The 15,367-nt window shown below is 43.4% G+C and overlaps 1 non-coding gene across 1 annotated transcript; it reads right to left on the bottom strand.

The window, feature by feature from the left end:
- Positions 1-14,740: 14,740 nt before the first annotated feature.
- On the bottom strand, positions 14,741-14,825 carry TRNAR-UCG. Its single transcript has one exon. It is a non-coding gene; the product is annotated as a tRNA-Arg (tRNA).
- Between the last annotated feature and the right edge of the window lie 542 nt (positions 14,826-15,367).

The raw sequence follows: 15,367 nt of genomic DNA, 5'->3' as shown, positions 1-15,367 counted from the left end.
GGGGACTCCAGATTTATTGTCACAACACCTACTGTTTTCACTTCCTTCCTTCTGACTTTACTTCCTCGAATTTCTGGATTGGGGAGACTACAATCCCAAGACTGGCTCTAACTCTGAAGTCCACTTATGACTCAAGCATTCATGCTGAATCGATGCACACACTGTGGACTTCCTAGACTGCTTCACTCTGTATTTCAGGCGGCCAGAGATTGAAGCTGACGGACCCAGCTCCTATAACATCCTGTCTTCTGGCGTGGATGCGAGCATGCAATGTTTAGTCTATTGTTTGTTTCCAGCAAGTCTGAATTTCAAGCTCTTTTACGAGAGGATTATGACTTAGGAATCCAGAACGAATGGCTTTTCCACAGCGCTCCTGATCACGTCTTCTGCATTTATGCATGCTATGATGTTTTATCATGTTACCTATTCTAGCTGATGTAACCAAAAATGTCAAGTATCATAGTGGCTGGGATTAAGTGACAGGCAACCCAGAGATGCTGTTGTGCATAGGTACATGAAGCACATTTTCACCCCCTAGAAATGTCTTTTGAGGCTGGGACAATTTGCAGCGACTGAACTGAATATTCAAAGCTATTCATTAAAATTACTGTTATTGTAAATATTGACAAGGGTATTTGGAAGTATGTTGTAATGGAGTCTGGAGTCTAGCCATTGACTCTAGGAAGGTGAATCCTAGTGCTCTGTCACCAGATGTGTGACCTGAGGCAAAACAACTTCATTTGTTGAGGCCTCAGTATCATCATCTATAAAAAGAAATAATGATAGCATTATTATATTTCATATGGCTATCATAAGGCTTAATGAACAAGTACTGTAAAAATGCTTAGACATGTGGTAATAGCCAATACTGGTTGGCTCTTATTATTTGGAGCCAATGCCCCTCAATTCTTCTGGGGATTAAATAATTTGGTTGAAAGCAATTAGTATAACACTTGGCAAGAATAAGTGCTCAATAAGTATTTATCATCAATACCGCTGCAGTTGTTGTTAATGTTACCATTATTAAACCTAGAGTCTTTTATCATTCATTCATTCACAAACCCAAAGTCAGACATCACTCCCAGCACTGGAATGAGTCAGACACCATTCCCTGGTATCTAGAAGGTCACAAAATCACAAGGGAAGCAGTCCAATCATGAGAGATGGGTTCTGGGTACCTTAACAGAATGATACAATGTACTGGGGCCAGTGAGCAGGGGAGACTGGTTAGAGCAGTAACTGCTGAGTCAGGAAGGCAGTCAGCCTTGAGATGTGAAGCAGCAAGTGCTGATGTTGGGAAACTACGGAGGATTTAGAGCAGCTTATGCATAGGGCCAAAAACTTAGTGAAGAGTTGAGTGAGAGCGGCACCTGGGTGACTCAATCGGTTAAGCATCCAACTTCAGCTCAGGTCATGATCTTCCAGTTTGTGGGTTTGAGCCCCATGTCGGGCTCTGTGCTGAGAGCTCAGAGCCTGGAGCCTGCTTCATATTCTGTGTCTCCCTCTGTCTCTCTGCTCCACCCCTTGCTCGTACTGTGTCTCTCTCTTTCTCTCGAAAATAAAAAAAAAACATATTTAAAAATTTTTAAAGAGAATAGAGTGAGAGAAGAGCTGGATAAACAACAAAAGTGGAGAGCCTTCTCTGCATGGGAAGGTCTTGGTTTCCAACCCATTGTAGGTGGGGAGACATGGACTAGATGGAAGCATGAATGTGAGATGATGGTCTTTATGTTTTAGGGCCCGTGAAGCTGTGCAGAGGAGAGGCTGGAGGTGTCCATATGGGAGACTATTCCTGAAATAGTGATCCGTGGGAGAGATGATGAGGACCAGTTCGAGGGTGGTGAGAGCAAGAATGGAGAGGAGGTGACTGCTTGAATGTAGGGAGTAAGACTGAGGAGGCAGGGTGGATAGCCACACTCTTCACCAATACAAGGAACACAAGAAGGCAAAAAAGCACATCTCAGGAGACAGTGATGAGTTCAGATTGGGGCATGTTGGAATGGTGATGTCTTGGGGAAAGCCATCAGGCAGAGGTGACATCTCAGTCCGTTTGGGCTGCATAACATACCACAGACTACGTGGCTTAAAAGTAAATATGCCTTTCTCAGAGTTTTGGAAGCTGGGAAGTCCAGGATCAAGGCACCAGCAGATTTTGTGTCTGCTGGGAGGCCCTCCTTCTGGGTCATAGATGACCATCTTCTCACTGTGTCTTCACAAGGCAGAAAGAACCAGAGATGTCTCTTGTCAGGGCACTAATCCAATTTATGAAGGCTCCACCCTCAAAGCCTAATCATATTCTAACGGTTCCACCTCCTAATTTCACAACACTGTGGCAGGGGGAGGGGAATAGTTCAACATAGGAATTGGGGTGGGAGGTGCACAAACATTCATAACAGATGTCCAGTAGATCCTGGAGCTGTTCTGTATCCTTAAATATAAAGATTTAAGAGTCATCTGCTTGTAGGTAGTTACATCCTGATGGTAGCTGAGGTTTCTCAAGAGAGGTACTGGGGGCAAAGAGGCCTGCAGATGGACTCTGGCAAAACCTCCCTGATGCTGGGAAGCAATGGATACCCGTAAAGAAGGGTGGGTGATTTTGTGTCTGCTGGGAGGCCCACCTTCTGGCTCATAGGTGGCCATCTTCTATGACCACCACAGAGGGTGAAGGGTAGAGAGAAAAGTTGGTAAGGATTCCAGCTAAGGCCAGTCTTGGGCATCATACAAGTGTGGATCCAAGTCCAGGTTCTGTCATTTACGAGCTCTGTGAGGTTGAGCAATGTAACCTTCGAGCCTCTGTTTCCCCTTCAGCACAATGGGGAGAACAATAACATCTAACTCAGAGGATGGTTGTGAGGATCAAGTAAAGTGCAGAAGGAAGAATCCTTCACTTACCAAGAGCTTAGCAAATACTGAGGAATCAGGAGAATCTGTCACAGAATCCCAAAGGACTCAGAGTTTCAAGATAAAGGAACTGTCTATCCTACGGATGTCACCGGGAAACCAAGTGAGATGAAGCCTTAAATGTGACCAGTGGACTGGGCAGAGGCCAGCTGGCAGGCTTGGAGAGCACAGTTTCAGTGGGCTGTGGGCACAGGTGCCTGATACAGTGGGTTCCAGGGATAGGAAGGGACTTTCGACCAGACCCACTGTCTCATTGTACATTTTTGTTTTCAGTTTATTTATTTATTTTGGGGAGATAGAGTGTGTAGGGGAGGGGCAGAGAGAGAGGGGGAGAGAGAATCCCAAGCAGCCTCTGTGCTGTTGGCAGGGAGCCCAGTGTGGGGCTGCATCCCATGAAATGCAAAATCATGACCTGAGCTGAAATCAAGAGCCAGACACTTGACTGACTGAGCCACCCAGACGCCCCACATTGTAGCTTGATTATTGGGCAAGAGGCAAGCAGAATAGAAGCCCCACCCTGGTGGGGATCACTCCACCTCTGCAGGACTGTAAACCACCCCCAGCTTCCAGACTGAATGCCAGCCCTTATCCCCATTGCTCATCCCCAGGTCATAACTCTCTGTTGCCTGTGTGTTTACTCATTTAATGTTTTTGGCTGAACTATTTGAATATTATTTGCAGGCATCATGATAGTGGCCCCCAAATACTTTATCATGGATCTCCTAAGAACCCAGAAATGGGAATATTCTATCTAACCACAATTCTCACACTTGGGAAACTTACCACAACCATGTAATATAGTGTACAATCATTATATATAATAATATAATATAATTAATATAATATAATATAGCAGTCATATGCAGGATCCAATCGGGGATCATACATTTTAACTATCATATTTTTTTAGTGTGTCTTTTCATCTAGATAATTCCCCAGGGTTGTTTTTGTTTTGCTTTGTTTTTTGTGTGGAGGGTTTTTTTTTTTGGTTTGGTTTGGTTCTTTTGTTTTGTGTGTGTGTGTGTGTGTGTGTGTGTGTGTGTGTGTGTGTGTGTGTACACATGATTTTTTAGTAGTATTTCACACCAGTGAAATGTTTGAAGGGTGTAGGCCAGTTGTTATACAGAATGTCACTCAGTTTAGATTTTTCTGATTATTTCTTTCTCATTAGACCAAGGTTGGTCAGTTTCACTGTGAAAATAGGTGATGTTGAATGCTTCTCAGTGTATCACATCAGGAGCCACTGGATGCACTACCCTTGGTACTATTATCTTTGGTCATCTAGCCGGGTGGTGTTCTCCACATCTCCCCACTGTGGAGCTGTCTTTATGCTTGTGTAGTTCATCAGCATCCATGGGTGATTCTGGCTTGAATCCAGTAATGTGGTGGTTGTTTTTCTCTCTAGCTTTTCTGCTACATTTCTTGATTGAGAAGATTCAGTAAAGAAGGGTTTCCCTTGCCACCCACCTCCAGACCATACCCACTTCTTATACACTTGGTGCTTGTGTTACACTGTCCAAGATAAAAATTCCATTCGAATTCAAAGTCCAGTTGGCCCAGCTCAGGAGAAGGTGATGCAACATAGTTTACAGTTCCACTGAAGCCAGGGAAAGGGGTCATTCCTCCAAGAAAACTTGAAATGCAATCATGAAAAGTAGCAGAAGTGGAAGCCAGGCAGACAAAAGCTGTGTTTATGCCTTGGAGGAAAGAGTTGATGTTGGACCTCCTATCACATTTTCCCATCACTTTGTGAGATATCCTTCTCCCCCAAAATAGCAGTGATTTGAAAACAATGGGAAAAAAAATCCTACATCCAGAATATCGGTCAGGTACCGAGGAAAGGTTCAAAGCCCATAGCTGCCCAGACTGCTTCCATCTTGTGCTTCATTGAGCACGGCCTTCATTCCCAAGACCACTCCTCTCTGTGCCTCACACTTCCTCCAGCTTTCCTCCACTATGTTGCTGCTGAAGGTTCCTACCAAAATGTAGAAGTCCTTTTCCTGCCCTTTAAGGACATTTCCTGGAGGCTGGACTCCCCATTTCTGCTGGTGAGCCACGAGGCAGTTTAGTCATACGGCCACGCCTAGTTGCAGTGAAAACTGAGGAAAAACAGTCTTCATTTCACACAGTCGTTGGTTCAGCTCAGAACTAGGGCTTCAATTACTATGGAGGGAAGGTAAAACCACACTGAGAACAATTAGCAGTCTCTGCCACAGATACTACAGGTACATGCACATTTTACAGGTGAGAAAAAAGCTCAGTGAAATTCAACAGCCAGGTAAAGATCACACAGGCAGTCACTGTGTCTGTGTGATTTCAAACAGTGCTATGCTAGAGTGATGCTAATTTTGTCTTATCTGATCCACACTCTCATTCGGTGTATTCTTAGCGTTTGTGGAATTGCCTTTGTGGGTTGAGTTGCAGCCTCATGATGTAGTGACCCTGGTGATATCAGGTCTTTCTTAGAAATGAGGTGTTCATTTGTAGCCAGTGTTCCCTGGATGACCCGCACAGTTAGCTGAAGCCCTGATAACGTACTCAGCAGTGACAAGAGATACAGATGGCAAGTAGAATGACAGTGGGTGTGGGCTGGAAAGTATCCCAGCCTGGGAGCCTGGATACCCGGTTCCCAGCCCAGCTCAGTCACTTATTAATTGTGTGAGCATGGTCAGATCATGACCCACTGTCCCTGTTCCCTCCTCCGTGTGTTCCTTCTAGCTCGGATTCTCTCTCACTCAAGGTAATACCTGCTAGCGCAACGACTCACGCTGGGTTCTGGATTAGAAAAGCATTTAAAGCCTCTACTTCCCTATGCTGTGCATTCTTAGAATCTGTTGAATTGCAGGGCCTGGATTGCTAACTGGGCTTGTAGTTTGATTTTATCGAATCTCATATGATCAATGGGAAGTGTTCATTAACCAGAAGCTCTATGAGCACAGGAATCATGTTTGATTTTCTCACCATTGTATCCCCAGGAACTGTTGCAGCCCCCTCGTACATGGCAAGCTCCACCATATTGATTGACTTAATGACTGAACTAGATGATTTCCTTGTTAGAAATATGTGACAAATTATTTCCCTCAGCCCCCTTTTCAAGAACAAACATGAGCTTCAAGAGAAGGAATAAGGAAGCTGGGATTTACACAGCACTTAGTTTGCAACTCACCTCACTTGCTTTTTACAATAGCTCTTCAAGGAAGCTATTATAATTCGATTTTTCTATGGATGAGAAACATGAGATTCAGAAGAACGCAGTAACTTACAATTACAGAATTTTTAAAAAGAAACGTTCAGAAATTATATGAAGAAAACTATAAGATGCACTTGAAAGACACTTGAGTAGACTTGAACAAATGGGAACTCATCTCTTGTTCTTGGTTTAGACATCTCCACATCACCAAGATGTCAGTCCACTCTTGGTTAATTTATTAATCCTTGATAATTCCAATAAGAAATGCCAACAGTATTTTTTCAGGAGCTAAGGAAGCTAATACTAAAATTCTTCTAGAAAAAAAACATACAAAAATAGCTAGGAATCAGTGAAAGGTAAGAGCCAAGAGTCCTACTCAGTATAAAAGATCTGCAGAGTCTCTGTAATTAAAATAGTCTAGTACCATGATATACATAGACAAACCAGTAGAATAGATTAGGAAGTCCAGACATAGGCTCCATCATCTGTGGAGTTCAGAATTAACTTGAATCATGAGGACAAAAATGGATTTTTTAATAAATGCTGTTACAGCAACCAGTTAGACATTTCAAAAAAAAATTAGATCCATCCCTCACATTGTATACAACAAAAAATTCCAAATGTATCAAAGATCTAAATGTAAAATAATGAAACTATGCATGCGAGTATGAGGAGAAAACATGCATGAATTCCCTCTAGGCTGGGTGTAGAGAAAAGTTTTCTAATTATGACTGAAAATCAAGATGTGATAAAATAAAAACAATAAATTTAACAACTCAAAAAATTTTTAATGTGTATTTATTTTGAGAGAGAGAAAAAGAAAACGAGCTTGAGTGGGAGAGGGGCAGAGCGAGAGAGAAAGAGAGAATCCCAAGCAGGCTCTGTGCTGTCAGCACGGAGCTCAACACAGGGCTCAGTCTCACAAACAGTGAGGACATGACCTGAGCCAAAAATCGAGAGTCAGACTCTCACCCAACTGAGCCACCAAGGCGCCCCTCAAAATATTTTTAAAAGCACTTTTAAATGGCAAAACATCATAAGCAAAGTCAAAAGACAAATTGGGAAAAATATTTATAATGATATTTATAAATAATATAATATAATATTTATAAATAAATAATATTTATAATGCAGATAAAAGGCTAAGATGCCCATGTAAAAAACTTGTACACATCAAGGGAAAAAATAAAAATTATATACAAAAATCATGGACAGATGATTCGCAGAAGATAGAAAATAAATGGGCCACTTACACTAAGAGAAATGCTGTGACAAGCAGCCTGTGGGATGGTTACCAATGATTCCCACCTCCTGGTAGTACACCCTTGTGTCACCCCTCCACTTCCTGGTGAGCTGACACCAGTGACTTGCTTCCAATGAATAGGATTTGCAAAAATGATGAGATGCCACATCAGAGATTAGGCTGTAAAACAGCTGTGGCTTCTGTCGTGGGTACCCAGTCTCATCTTCTAGCTCACTTACTCACTTGCTCTTAGAGAAGCCAGCTCTCATGTCGTGACCCACCCTCTGAAGAGCCCTGCAAGGCCAGGAACCAAAGTTCCCAGCCCACAACCAGTGAGGACTTAAGGCCACCCAATGGGCACATGAATCTGCTTGGAAATAAATCTTCCTCTAGTTGAGCCCTAAGATGACTGCAACTATAGTCAACAGCTTGGTCACAGCTTTGTGAGAGACCCCGAGTAGGAGGCACTGGCTAAACCACAGCTCAATTCCCAGCTCACAAAAACTGTGAGATAATAATGTTTTTTTGTTTTAAGTCCCTAAATTTTGGGATAAGTTGCTATGCGACAATAAATAACATGTATAATAATATAAATGCACATTAAAATGATGCGAAGATACCACTTCTCACACATCAGACAGGCAAAAATGGAAAAGCCTGAGAAACAATCACAGGCTTGCATTGCTGGTAGAAGTGCAAAATGGAATACTCCGTAGAGAGAAAAATTTGTTGTATCTAAGAAAATAACTTTGCATTCTTTTGCAATCCAGCAACCCACTGCTAGAATTTTACCCTAAAGAGAGACCTCCAATAATACAAAATACAAACACACAAAATCACTTACGGAAGCATTATTTGTGGTTGCAAAGACTACCTAAATGCCCAAACACAGAAGATTGCCCACGCCCATGGTAGATTACTATTGTTTCAGTTATCTATTACTTTGTAGCCAACCACCCCAAAATGTAGCAGCTTAAAAATTGAACTTATTACTTATGATTCTGTGAGTGGACTGGGCTCAGCTGGGTCATTCTTACTATCCCTGTGCTATACATAGTCTGAGTCCACTCAATTGACCATATTCAGCTGGGATCAGCTGATGCTGAAACAGCAAGATGGTCTCTTTTCTCCAGATTCACTAATGAATTACCATCCCTCTGCAGCTCATGCTGAGCTTCTTTATAACATGGTAGCTGCCTTCTAAGTGTAAAAAAAAAAAAAAAGCAGAAGCCCATAATCCTTTGAAGGTCTGTGATTGGAAGTTCTAGGAGATCACTCATACCAAATGCTATTGCTCAAAACAATTCACAAGGCCATCCCAAATTCAAGGCGAGAGGAAATAAGACTCCACCTTTTGCAAGTAGTAGCAGCAAATAATTTGTAGCCGAATAATCTACCACCAATAGTCACATGTAAAAAAGAGTCAAACACATCTCCATGAATGGATATGTAGTGACTTCCAGGAAAAAAAAAGCAAAGTGCAAAAGTGTATATATACTCCTTGGTGTAAAAAAAAAAAATAGAGAAGTAAGAAAACACACATGTATCTATCTGCTTCCTTTTGCAAAGAGAAATAAGGGATGATAAACCAGAAAGCAATAAAATTAGTTAGCCACAAGAGGTTGAGGAATGAGGGAGGAAGGATACTTCTCTGAGGACACCTTTTTTAGTTTTGCAAGTGTGTTTATGTTATACATGGTCAAAAAATCAAATCAGCAAGGAAAATGTTAAACTGAATACAAAAAGAAATAAATGTACCAAGTAATTAGTCCAGATACTGGAGGGGAAGAAAAGGCCATTATTGTCACACTTGAAGAAATTGGAATACAGACTGTATATAGAAGTATTCCATTAATGTTAAAGTTTCTGAAACTGTACCCAAGGTTTACATAAGAAAATATCCTTGTTCTTGGGTAATCCACCCTAAAGTATGAAGAGGTACTGTGGTGTGATATATGCAATCTACTCCTCCATGGCTCTAAAACATAATCCATACATTATTATATAACATTACAGAGTATCTCAAATATCTGAGCTCAGCTTTAAACTTGAATAACTCTAGAAAGTATAAATGCTACAAATTTACAAACAAGATCATTTTAAAGTTTTATATTGCTCTTGCATTTATTTAATTTAGTGACTTTTGAATAACTTTTTATTTTAATTTTGTTTCAGAACATCTTTGTTTCAGAATATAATTTTTCACTGAACATTTGTCACCTTCAATCAGAGGGACTGAAACCAAAAATTAAAAGGGAGAGAATGGAATAGCAAATGTTGCAAAATATTAAAAAATTGGCAAATACTGGCAAAGGGCACACAAGAGTTTCTGGTACTTTTCTTGCAGCTTTTCTGTAAGTCTGAAATTATTTAAAAATTATTACTATAAAAGTTTTTGAGAGATTATATAGTTGGTGAGTGAGTGAAGTATTCATGTTTCATTCCTAGAGCTGTCTAGTATCAAAGCTCAAGTTCATTGTTCTTCATGGCACCATCTATCTTTTTGGGTGTGAGGGATGGAGTCACCCTGACCATTCTCAATCATTGGACCAAGCAGGATCACAGTGACCCTGACTGGGCCTGGGCAGTCAGCCTGGAGCCTTGAGCAGAGGAAGGGAAAAGGCTCCCACTACCCTTGGCTTTGAGGCACTCACTCTCTAATCCACTGAGCTAACCAACTCCAGACCTTTCTCTGTAGAGAACCATGTAATAGGCATGTAAAAGCGATGAAGGGGATTGCTTTGGAAACTTGTGTAAATAACTCTTTGGGCAGAAGAAAGATTGCCAACACCTGCTTTTTGTTTTCTGGTATTTATTAAAGCCACCCTGTGAGGCACCTCTGTGCTTTCTGGATCTTATTCATTTATCTGGGTTCATTCTTGGTTCAGGGTCAGCATTCTGGAGGCAAAAAGTTGGTAAGGATCAGAGGAGGGTCACTGACTCTGGGCTTTCAGTAAATGGTCTAGTTAGACAATAATAATCTTGAGGCCAAATCTGATCATTCACCGTGCTTTTCCTAACCCATTACTTCCTACTTCCCTCTCCTCATAGCCATTTATTCATCCATTCATCCATCCATCCACTTACCTACTCATTTACCCATTCACTTACCTAATCATAATAATTAGAACCAAACCATGATTGGCATTGTGCTAGATGCTGGGAGTATAGTGATAAATAATGCTGGTCCATGCCCTTGGGAAGGGATGGTCAATTTATTGCAGAATGGTCGGTGCTGCCATAGTTATAAGTATCAGTCAAAGGCATCAGAGAGAAGGGACACCTAGCTCAACCTGGTAAGCTCAGTCTAGGGAAGCCTTTGGAGCTGGATCTGAAAAATAGTGGGAATGGTGTGTTAGGCAGAGGCATGGCATGAACAAAGGCATGGCAACCTAAACTCTTACTACTCAAAAGTGTGGTCCGTGGATCAACAGAATCTGCATCACCTGAAGCTTGTTGGAAATACAGACTCTTGGGTCCTACCCAGCCCTACTGAATCAGATTTTGCATATGACCAAGATCCTCCCAGAATTCCTACACACATTAATGTCTGGGAAGCACTAGTTTCAATACTGTTTCTTGGGAAAATTATCAGAGTCTTCCAAGCATCCCGTTCCAAGTTCTGACCTCCCCTTCTCAGCGATGGCTGTCTCCTACCACTGATTTGAAGATTCAGCTCTGGGCTCTCCTTGAACTCCTAACTTGCTTCAGACACCAACATCCCCAGACATTTTACAGTTGCTGGGAAACGAGAAGTTTTTTTCCCCCTGGAAGAGTTGCTATGTCTAGCATTCTCCTAGCTATCACGCTGTCTGTACTTTTTGATGTAGCAATCCCACTGCGAGGACATTAGCCCCTGGGGCAGAGAGGGAACCAGAAGAAAATAGTTATTTATACTCAGATGTTAGATGTTTACAGCGTGTCTTCTTCAATCATAAACAATCACAGGAGAAACAACCCAAGTGCCCAGCAACGGCACAGGTTGGGGGGCAGGGAGGTGGTTGATTCCTAAGCACACCTGGGGACGGTGAGGCTGCCTCTAGAGACCTGTCATGATGCTGTAGAAAGTGTTCTGGCTGAGAAGTCAGGAAACCTGGGTCGACTTTCAGTTCTGCCCCTTTTAACTGAATCCCCTTGGGTAAGCCCGTTCAGTCTGAGGGCTTCAGGCCCTTCTTTGATCTCTAATCTTCGACATTCAATCTGTGTTCCTTGGTGCCACAAATCCTCCCACTATAAGCCCTTCCACAAAGAGAGGCAAGGCTCGGAACACAAAGACCCTGGGAGAGGCAGCATGGAGACAGCGATTCCAGCAGAGCCAACAATAACCGCAGGGAGAGACAGAAAAAGAACACGTCTTGAACTCATATTCTCTGCAGACTCTGTGATACTAATAAAAGTTAGTGTTTACTCAGACTTGCTGTTTGCCAGACCCTGTGTTAAGTGCCTTATATGAATTAACTCACTTAATCCTCATATCAACACTATACAGTAGGAGTGATTAATCCCCCACTTTCCAGATAAGGTTTTGAAATGTGCCCCTAAATCACTCTGCTAGAGACGCCAGGACCAGGGGTTGAACCCTAATGGTCTGACTCTAGGATTCGCATGCTAACCCTCAACCCAGTGGTGATCTTGGACCTGCAGCATTAAGCACCACCTGGCCACTTGTGAGGAAGAAAATAAGTACCACCCAGACCCACTGAATCAGAAACTCGGGGGCAGGGCTCAGCCCTCTCAGTTTTCACAAGATTCCCCCAACCCAGGTGATTCAGATGCATGATAAATTTCTTGAATCATTGCTTTAGTCACATGTTGCTTTTGGTATTTATAACAATCCTTAGAAGTAGGTATGATGAACACCATTATATTGCTGAAGCAGCTGGGTCTCAAAAGGACCACTTGCTCACATTCAAGTAACTGGAAAATAACAGAGTCAGGATTCGAACCCAAGCCCACCAGTGCCTGAACACTAGCTCTCTCCAGTACCTTGTGGCAACATTCGGCACCTCTACAAAAGTCAATGTTTCCAGAAGCAGAGGCGTGGAAGGAAAGCGAGAGTAAGGCTCTGGCCCTGGTAAGGGAGGAGGAGGGATGGTGCGGGAGGGGGGTGGGAAAATCAGCCAAGCCTTCTCTCTTTGGTCATTGTGCCCCTGAGGTGGCGGTGGCCACTTGGCTCTGCCTGGCTGGCCAAACATGTGCGTGCTGGGCCGCTAGTTTCCCTGAGCCCCACAGCACAGCACAGCACCTATTTTTAGTTCAGCCCTGATGGGACACGTTTGCCGGGTGTTGCCAAATCACAAGAACAATCACACCCTGGTAGCAGGCGGGGGCTCTGCCTGGCTCCCAGACCAAGCAGGGCTGCCTGGGCATGCACCCAGCCTCCGCCCAGATGCTGGTCCCACCTGTACTAGCGCTAGGTGGGGAGAGAGGTTCCAGGGGGAGCTCAGGCCGTGGCAATCCTTTCTCTGGTCACAGGATGCTGCTGCTGAGCAGGCCATCAACTATCAGAGGCCTGGAGGGGCCCTGTGACTTATCCCTGGTTGCCCAGCCAGCTAGTGTTGACGTAGAAATCAGGACCCAGGCTTCCTGACTCCTTTTCCCTCTGCAAGGCAGCCAGATTTTGAGTACTTCAATATGTTTGTGTACTTGTGTTCTGTCTCTGCTAACAATAACAACAAATTAGCCCAAGGAATGTCGATGCCCATTATAACAGATGGAGCTTCCCAGGAGGCAGTTTGCAAAGGGAGAAAGCAAACCATAGACCCCAGGAGGTGATTTTCTACGGACAGCAACAGCAACACAGTGAAATGAGTAAAGGGAGCAAAAAATCGGGGCTCCTAGGTTACAATCGTAGGCAGTACTTTTATGCTCATTTTCCCCCAAAGTGTTAAAAGTTTCTTTTCTGTTATCTAATACCTCATCGCAACTTACCCAAGAGAGAAGAGGAGCCGCAGACACTTTATTATTATTAATTATGAAGATGCTAGTAATGATTATAACTGCTGTATTTGGTGTCGTGCTCTGGGCTTTGCATTCATTAGCTCATTTAAACCCCCCAATAACCTCACGAGGTGGCTAACCTCAGCCTCATTTACAAATGGAGAAATAAAGGCCCAGAAAATGCAAGTCAGTTGCTCAAGATCAAGTAAGCTGGTAAGAGTCAGAGCCAGGCCTGACTTAGCCATATGGCACACCCCCTCTAGAAAGGAGTAGACTGGTTGGGAAAGCAGAGGACAAACAGATGGACAGACAGACGTGAGAGCTGCCTTCACATAGCAAATGAGTTCTTTTTTAGAGTGAGAAATAAGCAAGACCTGTTCCCTCGCCTAACCGGAGCTGTTGGGTAGAAGTTACTGGGAGGCAGATATTATTCACTGTAAGAATTGAGCATTGTGACTCATGTAGTAAGCTGCCTCAGATGTAGCCCCCAACTCTGGACGTGTGTGAGCAGAAGCTGCAGATGATTTATCTGGTATGGAAGAGAGGACGAACTGGAGTGGAATGGATGGCCCCCACCATTCCTCCTAGGTCCGAGATTTTACAGTATGTAAGCATGTAAGCGCCTGCGGACTGAATACCACACCGAGTACCTCTCCACACCCTTCAGAGCACCCAGCACACCCTGCAGCGACAGTGGTGAGGAAGTGTTTGCCGGGGCACGGCTTTCCCAGAGATGAAATCGACTCCCTCTGCATGGGTCCAGAACCAGCCTACAGGAAGCAGTTCTGTCTCTGCCACGCTAGCAGTTCTCAACTCTAGCAAATAGTAACCCAGACTAGAACACTCTTTTTCTGGTCTCTCCGACCCTGCAGTGTGGTAATGATATAAGGTCTGCTAATTTGAAGTTCGCAGAACTGGAGAATGCAAATTCCAGGGAGGGTCCTCTTCTGCCATTCTCCTGCAGGAAAACAGATCTAATGGGGAAACCTTGAGAGTCGTCTTGACCTAAGACATGGGAGCCATGGGCTGAGAATGGCAGTGCGGGAAGATGGCAGGAGCCTGGGCCTGACCCTCGGGGAATGCTGCAGTAGGCCTGTACTGCCAACCTGCATGAAAGAGAAAGGAGCTTCACTATTATTTTGAAGGTTTTGTAACTCCTGAAAGACTCCAATCCTAACTCTTACAGAGTTGAAAAAAATCCAAATTCAAAGGCACCCCGATGAGGAAATGAAATACAGTAAAACCTTGGATTGCAAGTCACTTGTTTAGCAAGCATTCCGCAAGATGAGTGAACATTTCTAATAAATTTTATCTCGTAGATGAGTGATGTCTTTTTAAAAAAATTTTCTTATAGTTTATTTATTTTTGAGACAGAGAGAGACAGACCAAGAGTGGGGAGGGGCAGAGAGAGAGGGAGACACAGACTCTGAAACAGGCTCCAGGCTCTGAGCTGGATGTCAGCACAAAGCCCGACGTGGGGCTCGAACCCACGGACCATGAGATCATGACCTGAGCCGAAGTCAGACGCTTAACCAACTGAGCCACTCAGGCTCCCCAAGTGATGTCTTGGATTAGGAGTAGCATGTGATCACAACTGAGCCAATGGTTTTTGAAATTCACTTTGATATATGAGTGAATATATCATATATGATATATGTGAATATATATGGGTGAATATGAGTGAATATATTTTGGATTACAGACATGTTTCCAGAAAAAACTACGCTCGCAAACCAAGGTTTTCTTAAAACTGAAAAGACTACTGAGTTACAGAAAAGGAGTAAAGGAGAAAAAAAGAGAAGGACGAATAAAGAAGAAAGAAATGAAAGGGCAAGAGGAAGGAAGAGAACAGCAAAACAAGTGGTGATGTTAATGACAAGAAGGTGTCCTGTTAAGGCTGTGTTAGTCCCCCAGATGCCCAGGTAGAGCCAACTCTGCGTCCCCGCAGCCACTGTCCTAGTTCACATGCTCCCCACGTCTCGCTGGCAGTGTTGGGTCAGCTCTCTCCTTGGCATCTGTCTCAAGTCTCTCCTTCTCTGTCCTCCGTCCATCCTGCTTACTTTTGTCCTAGACGTCAGCATCACTCCCTTGCT

Source organism: Hyaena hyaena, unplaced genomic scaffold, assembly GCF_003009895.1.
Source record: "Hyaena hyaena isolate Hyena2069 unplaced genomic scaffold, ASM300989v1 scaffold_5, whole genome shotgun sequence".
NCBI lineage: Eukaryota > Metazoa > Chordata > Mammalia > Carnivora > Hyaenidae > Hyaena > Hyaena hyaena.
Note: the sequence above shows the minus strand (reverse complement) of the source record. Positions and strands in the feature narration are given on the sequence as shown.